The sequence below is a fragment of the Hermetia illucens genome, chromosome 2 (genome assembly GCF_905115235.1).
Source record: "Hermetia illucens chromosome 2, iHerIll2.2.curated.20191125, whole genome shotgun sequence".
Classification (NCBI taxonomy): domain Eukaryota; kingdom Metazoa; phylum Arthropoda; class Insecta; order Diptera; family Stratiomyidae; genus Hermetia; species Hermetia illucens.
The window spans coordinates 19754948-19762868 of record NC_051850.1 but is presented as its reverse complement, the minus strand read 5'-3'; the positions used below and the strand labels follow the sequence as shown (position 1 = coordinate 19762868).

At 44.9% G+C, this 7921-nt stretch overlaps 1 protein-coding gene across 8 annotated transcripts in view; it reads left to right on the top strand.

Annotated features, from left to right (window-relative positions):
* Positions 1–4520: 4520 nt before the first annotated feature.
* LOC119647762 overlaps positions 4521–7921 on the top strand; it is a 724584-nt gene continuing 721183 nt past the window's right edge. For 2 of the 8 annotated variants that reach the window (XM_038048884.1, XM_038048881.1), the window contains exon 1: positions 4521–4778. The gene's annotated coding sequence lies outside the window, so the exon portion shown is untranslated. Of the gene's footprint in view, positions 5445–7921 lie in introns of all 8 variants that reach the window. The other 6 variants (XM_038048887.1, XM_038048886.1, XM_038048888.1 and 3 more) reach the window with 4 other exon arrangements.

Here is a 7921-nt window from a genome sequence, read left to right as displayed (position 1 = left end):
CGTGCTGGAAATCAAGGAAGGAGAAAAACATAGCTATGTAGACAATCCCTACAAAAGAGCGAACAGGAGAAACGAATTTTATGATTGTTTGGTCAAAAGCCTTTTGTGGACTCATGGCCGCGCCAAAAACCATTCGTGCACGTCTTCAGAAGTGTGGTACGTATCTTAAAGAGATACAACTCCAGTAAGTCTGAACAAGCCACGGCAAAACCCTTTCCTGCTGCTCCGGTTGCATGACTGGCATTATGCATTTGGCCGCGGAAATTTATATGCCGAGAAGCTGTTTATAGCCCATCCGTTTCTATCCTCGGTAATTACTAATTTGATTGTCTCGCACGGCTAAGGTGGCCACTATCCCTCCAAACAAGGCTCTGACTCACAGCCCTCCTCGCTGGCAGGAAAATGCGTCTGAACAAGCAGTTCCAAGGTTTCACCAGAAGATTCCGTCCAGGAGCCTTTCGAATTTTTAAGAAAGGATGGGCTCTTTTGTTCCTTGAACAGAATCTTACTGAGCCTCCTGGTTTCGCTAGTGCTTTCGATGTTCTGGCAACAGTCCAACTAAGACCGCCTCTTGGTGGTCTTAATGGCCGACTTCTACTTCTTCTGGCAGTCCTTATATGGCTGCTAATTTTTATACCTGTACCAGATGTTGAAGTTTTCCCTGGTCAGCTTCTTGAGGCTGGAGAGCTCTTGACTCCACCCCGGTGGCTATGTCTTCTTGCTGTATTTAGCAGGGCACGAGACGGGAATCGAATGCCTTTTCCAGAGCCGCGACATTTGCCTCCAGTTCGTCTGTCTTGCCAATCTTTCCTATTTGCGCACCGGAGAGTTTGTTCTTAATTACTTGACCAAACTTTGTCCGTCGATCCTCCTGGGGTCTCTGAAAGGTTAGGAGACCTCTACGCGAGATCTAGACTGAAAAGTATCCAACTGTGATCTGAGAAAGATCTCTGGTCAGACACTCTCCAGTTCTCCACCCTAAGCATCCAATTGTCAGTTACTAGGGTGATATCAAGGACCTCCTCCCAACCGTCACATTTCTCCGAGCTGGAGAATGGAATGGAAGGTTGGTGTACTACCCCTATTACACAGCTATAGGTTTATATTAATAATAAAATCAAAGAATGACTCAATTTCTCGTTGATTTCCGAGTTTCTCCAAAGCGTATACCTTGCATTGGCGTCGCAGCCTATCAACAGGTTGGCTTTCTTTGTTGCTATGGTGTTCTTCAGATGTTGTAGTTCTTATGGCGAAGCTAATTGGTCGTGAGCCATGTAAGCCGAGGAAATATACAGGTTCTCTGCCCCGCCTGCTCCAGTTTACCATGACTAGGTTGCTGTAACTCAGATCCGGGCACAGAAAAACGTGCATACTCTTCCTCGCTCTAGATCTGTCCTGATCAGCGTCTACTGTGCTGTGGAATAAATTAAAATAGATATTTGTTTTGGAGCCATTTGATGGTTCGGTCGTCTACGACCCAGGGCTTTTGTATTAGTGCTTGCGTGGGGGTTCGTCAGTCCTCGTCCTCATCTCCTTTAACAGCTCGTTGCCGGCGTCGATTGGATCTAGGTCGTCGTCCGATTTTGTAGAGCCGACCACTTTGACCTTTGCGTTCCTGATTCCGAACCGCACTTTATAGTCGACCTTTTCCAGTGCATCCAAGCACTCTCCGTTTATACGGAGCAGAGAAGGTTGGCTGTTTCTCTTGGGTTCCTCCTCCTTGGTAACAACCCAGTCGTCCATTGGAATCCTGGGATAAGTGGTTCTTGGCCACGTCGCTTAAGGGTTTCACAGTTTGTGGCTCGTTGGCTAGCTGTTGCTGCGTACTTTTCTCCAGATGTTGCTTAGCATAAGTGCTCTTGCCCACTCTGCTCTGGTTGTGATCTTGTTCGACCGCGTCTTGAGATCGTTTGCATTTGAGAGCGGTGGGCTTCGTCTTCTCCTCATCTGTCACTTGTTTTCTGTTTTATTTCTCAACAATCGCCTGGTATTCATCTCGGTCGCCGACAGTACCGGCCTCCTTATTCTTAGCAATCTTATTGAGAATATTGATGACAAGACACCAGTAGGCTTTCGATTCTTAGCCGGTTTTCGGTGATCTACGTTCTTGTCGGTCTTCACTTTTGAGGGATCCCCTGGCGTCGAGGGTTTCGGGTTAGGAGTACTATGTTTGTTATTCGCTACATCTAGCTTGACGGCAGTGAATTTCGGGCTGGAAACCACTAGTCCGTCTCCCGCCTCGTAACGGGAGGTCCCTACGGTTGGTTTCAGCATTGCGGTGCTACATGCTGCTCTCGATGGCTACTGTCTCCTTGTTGAATGCCAGCAGCTCGTCCTCCGCTGATACGCCTGGTATCACCACTTCTTCTATCATCGGTGTTTTGTTTTTAAGGTCCTTATTAAAATCGGTTTACCTCTGTCTATCTGTCTGTCCGTCACACGCATTTTTCTCGGAAACGGTTATAGCGATTGACACTGAATTCGGTAGAAAGGTGGGAACTGTGAACGCTCAAGTTTAAAATGAGTTACATCCTTTTATGTCAAATTAAGGGGGGGGGGGGTCGGTTCCAATACATGCAAAAGGAGGTGTAAGTTTTTTTTCATCAAATATAGTCATGTGGGGTATCAAATTAAAGATCTCGATTAATACTTTTCGAAGCCGGTCTCAGTTTTGACGATTGTTAGAAAGGTGGGGAGTGCGGGGGTTGAAAGTGACCCAACCGAAAAATCTGAAAAAAATCGGGAGGCTTCCACTATATGGTGCCTGGGCTCCGAAATACCTTCCATACCGATATCTGTTCAAATAAAGTTAATAATAGTATATTACTACAATTTTTAGTAATTGGCTGTAAAACCTCCCTTAAGTTCATCCTAGTACTACAATTTTGCAGTGATGTAGGCTATAACATAGAGCATGATCTTAGCAAGTTTGGTGGATATTGCACTATTACTAACAAAGTTATAATACGTCAAAGTTGTTGCTTCTTTGAAAATTCAAGACTTTGAATGTCAATATCATCCGAAAGTGGTTACTCTCACATAATATATGCATATATTACGCGCTACACAAAACGTTTCGTACCTGTAGCGTCTAGCTTCCGGTTTCCCGGCTTGTTTATTTTTTTTTAATTGAGTCCATGTCTTGGTCCCACAAGCAGCCCGGGAAAAATATCCACCCTGGCTAGCCCGGTCACCAGGGGAAGGGTCTTATTTGAAATTGAAGGTGCAAAAGGTATTCGCAGTTCGCGTACTAAAGACCAAGCTCCCTATTGGCCGCACAGCCCTCGGTGTATGCTGTTCCTTCTTGGCTTGGGGTCCTATTAGCACTCTTCAGTGCAGGGAGGACAATCCTCGGGCTGTTGCTTCGCAAGATTCAGTTGTCCCTAATACATCACAAGCAGACAATTAGATCCTCGTCAGTTACACACTTGGCGCGTCCCAAGACGGTTTCCAGTGGCCACCGCGAGGAGTCGTGTGAGGACTTGCCGAATTATGACTATGTTCGGTGAAAAAAAATGTACACCCCCTTTTGCATGCATAAGGATGTGCGGCAGGTAACGGTGTTTCTCATTCAAGAGCTGGTTGAGCTCTACCTCGCACTTCGTTCGAATCATTTCGTCAACAAGAACATATAATTTTGGCTCTGTCTTTCGTTAGCCATAAGTTTTCCTATGATAATTATCTTTATGCGACATTTCTCCAAATCCAACTGCATGCAAATACCCCTACTGGGATAGTTACGTCTAGAAGGAGGCAAGTTGGTCCCTGGCGTTGGCAAACAATTTGATGTCGTTAATATACATTAAATGGTTTTATGCAAATTTAGACAATATGGAGAACGCATTTCCTTTCAAGCAAAAGATGGGACAACGGATTCAATGCAAAACAAAGCCATTATGGATTGGAGAGTCGCTTTGGTAGATTCCATGCCTGATTAGCATTCCTATCGTTTTCGATTTCTACATTGACACCATAGGCCAAAAGTCCAGTTTTTTTATACTTCTGTGACCATTCTGAAAGTGTTCAGAGCTGCTTTAATTGGAAAAATTATTTATAGGAATCGAGCCTCACGTGCTAATATCTGAATTTCAAATTTCAATTGCTCACATGTGCTGTCGATTAGTTTTCCGTTTATTCCAGCCGTACAAATAAGGATGACCTACGATTTCATGGTGTATTAGAATGAATTTATATTTGGGGCAAATCGCTTACCTTATTCGGGGATACTTCGCTCATAGCGTCCGTTATTCTCCCGAGAAATTTAGCTTAGCGTCTGGCAATGCTTTCTGTGTGCTCACCCCAACCAAACTGAATGCCTGAAATTCTTGAGTTGGAGTGCTTGCAGTATTTCTTGCTGAGAACTTTTTGCTGTTGTGCTCCATCTCGTCTAACGGGAGCCATGTGTGACGAAGTCGTCACAACCAGGAGCTACGTCATCGTTTCGCCACACATGGGGCTGACTGGCTGGCGGCGGCCCGTTGGGGCTACCATGGGAGTTTCGTGTGATACTACGAACACATGGAGCATGGTGTGCTGGTTAAGCTCTCAACATCTCCGCCGCCAACGTCGTAATGATATGGAGCCGTGCAGCTCCCGAGCTTAATGTACAGACCGTGCTCCCGTCAGTGTTGGGGGCCACGCTCAGTTTTGACTCGACCAGGCTAAGAGTTGCGAGCTCTGAAAAAACGACGACGACGACGAGCCCAAAGATCGAAAGAATTTTCTTCCCTGTCTGCTTGGAGTATTTTCTTTTTGAGAAAAAATCTGAAAGTCTGAAAGTAATTATACAATTTTCCAGCAAGAGTTACCCGGGTTGGAAAAGTTCGTCTGTGTCCCGTGCGAGCGGCTTCCATTGTCGGATTTTGTGTTTTCGTCTCAGCTTTTCTTGGTGTCCAGGCGTTCGCCGGGGTGTCTGGAGCTTCGTGGAGCGCGTTCATAGTCCGGGAAATCAATCGAATCGGAGAAGTCCTTATCTATTGCATCTTCCTGGCTGTCCTGCAATCGCTCGCGGAGCTATCGGTCTGCTCGTCGGGACAGCCCTGTCACGGAGTCCTTGTCCAAGCGACGATAACTCAATTTCAAGAAAGAATAGCTCCATTGAGAGATGCTATCTGAATTGTGCATTCGCGTAGAGTGACGTAGCGCGCAAGTGCCCCCCTCCCCTGCAGGTGGTCCGCCGGTAAATGCACATGCAGCTGGAAGCGCGGGGGTGGTCGTTCCTAGCACCTGCCGCAGCCGGTCCCGTCGCTCCTGGACGGGGTTATCGTGATCGCAGCCCCTAGAAGGTCTGGCAGGCTCCTTGGACTACGTACGGTTCAACGAGGCTCCCCAGTTAGTAGTGCGTCCTGGTTGCAACTGATAGTGTGCGGTGCGGGCAGTGTACCGAGCCAAGTGCAAAAGTGCGCCCAGTGTGAGCAGCCCTCGAGTTGATTGCAACTTCCAAGGTTATATCTCCTTCGCAGTGAATGCAAAGTGTGAAAAAAAAGCGAAAATTACAAATAAGATGAATGAATTCGTGTCAGGAAAATGAATTAAAGTGTGTGCACCTCAGTGATGGAAGCTAATCCGTTCTTTTCGATTTTAGCGCCCAATGTGGGGCTGAATGCCCGCGAAATCGTGCTCGCTCTCATGGATATGCGAAAAAATATCAACAATTGCGCGAATGATAAATCAAATTGGATTCGGATGGCGACAAAAACATCTAAAAATAAAATCTTGAATTAATATTTCACTCAGTGGATTCCATCATAAATTACGAGCTGGTCAGGGAAAAAGTGAGGATTTCAGTTGGCGCATTTTATTCTGGTATCTCCGACAAATTACTCGGATACCTCTCACCTGGGCCTCAGGCACGTCTCACGCTACAATCGCTGGCGGCGCCTTATCAGTGATAGGCCCAACTGGTAGCGGGAAGCGCTAGTTGGGGGACCGTGATCAGGTCTCACCATAAACAAAATTCAATACACAAATTGTGTGACTGACAATTTCCTATAGATTAATTGGGAGAAACAGGAATGGGAAGTAGTGTGAGGTAGAGTTTACGGGAAAAAAAAAGAGGTGTGTGCTTGGGTTCTCGGGAGAGGTTTTTGTATGGGAGTTAGAGTGGCTAGAGGGGGTCTTGCGCTCCTCAGACTGATTATTATGCTTCAATTTGGTGACGAAAAGTAACGCATTAGAGAGTAATTTATTAAAGTAAGTCGAATCCCATCCATTTGAATACGATAGTTTGAGCGAGGACCCCTTTTCTCAGGGGGAAGGAGGGAGTGTTATGGAATCGTTCAATGATTATGGCTTGTTACTGAAGAAAGTTTTGATGATTTGTGTTGACTCAGAATTACTACTAGGCAAGGGATATTATAGGAAATTTGTCAAAATTGTCGCTTGCCTTCATTAACTTAATTTTGTGAATGTTTTTGGTGGAGGAACTAGATTATTGTTTTTGGGGGTTGGTCAACATTCGAGCACATTTGAGTAGCTCCCACTCGGTTTCTGACCCAAACCTCGCTAGAAATTCAATTCATACTTTTGTGATTATCCAAAGAAAATTCGTTTTCTGATTTTTTTTCAGACGTCAGTGTAGTGTATGATACGTGGCTTAGAATAACTTGAGGAGTTTAATTTCTCAATACTCACTAGACCCCCGTGCGAGACTCTAGTCTTCTTTTATAGTCTAACAATCCATAGCTTCATGATATCTTTAATTCCTACTAAGTCTACATTCCTATTTCATCGACAACGTCCCAAAAAGATGGATTTGCTTTTCACTCATGACTTAGGGCTTCTCCCTTCAAAGATATCTCTCGGCATCTCCTCAACTTATCAAGTTGAATATTTAATCAAGAAATCGCGTAAAGATGAAGAAAGTTTTGAATGCATGTCGGAATGTGCAAATACAGAATTCTGCATGCAGAGATCCTTGAGAGGGATGTTCTCCTTAGAAAGAATGGCAATGACACTTTTCGACTTCTCTGTTGACTCCAGAATGGTTTTATAGAACAAAAGCATGTAGAACTTCTTTTTGAATAGGTCACGTAGTACAAACTGAATTGCGTAACAATCCAGAAAATAAAATCACTAGTACGTGGTGATACCATTGATATGATATCTTCACGAGTGGCAGAATTTTAGTAAACAGAAATTTCAGAATGCGTTTATAATCGTCTAATTTCTTAGGTTTGTGTGTTCCTCTCCATGGAAATTTGTTGCAATTCTGATCTTGGGGTGCATTTTTTCTCAAAAAGGAAATGGTTCTATGGTATATGTCCTATTAAATTATGGATGAGGTGGTTACAGATGGCTTCTGGACTCCTTTTTAAGGTTGTGTGTGAAACGAAACCTTATTAAAATCGGTCTACTGTCTGCCTGTCTGTTCGTCTTTTTTTTAAGGCGGTGGAAATCTTCAAAAGACGCTGGCCTGGGCACGCCAGAGTGTGGGATTTTTACCCACTAAAACCACCCCCGACTCACGCAACGCCTCCCTCCAAAAGAGGCAAGATTAAGTACATCGTTGTACATGATGTTCCACAATAGTGGTCCCAATACAGAGCCCTGCGGGACACCGGCGGAAACAACGTACTCGTGGGGTCCGTCATCAGTGTCGTACCAGAGCCTTGTTTCAGTTAAATAACTATCGACGATAGCAGCAAGATAGACGGCAATACCAACCTTTGCTTGGGATTTGCGTATTAGATTCCAATTGGCCGAATTGAATGCATTTTTCAAGTCCAGGGTCACTACCACGCAATATTTGCTGGTACTACCCCTTCTGTGGATTGCATCTTCAGCCAAGTCAGCACAAAATTTGATGGCATCAATGGTTGATCTGGCTTTACGGAACCCATACTTTCGATCTGAAAGGCCGCCTTGGCTCTCAACAACCGCGAGTAATCTATTATAGATTACCCGCTCAACATTTTCCCCA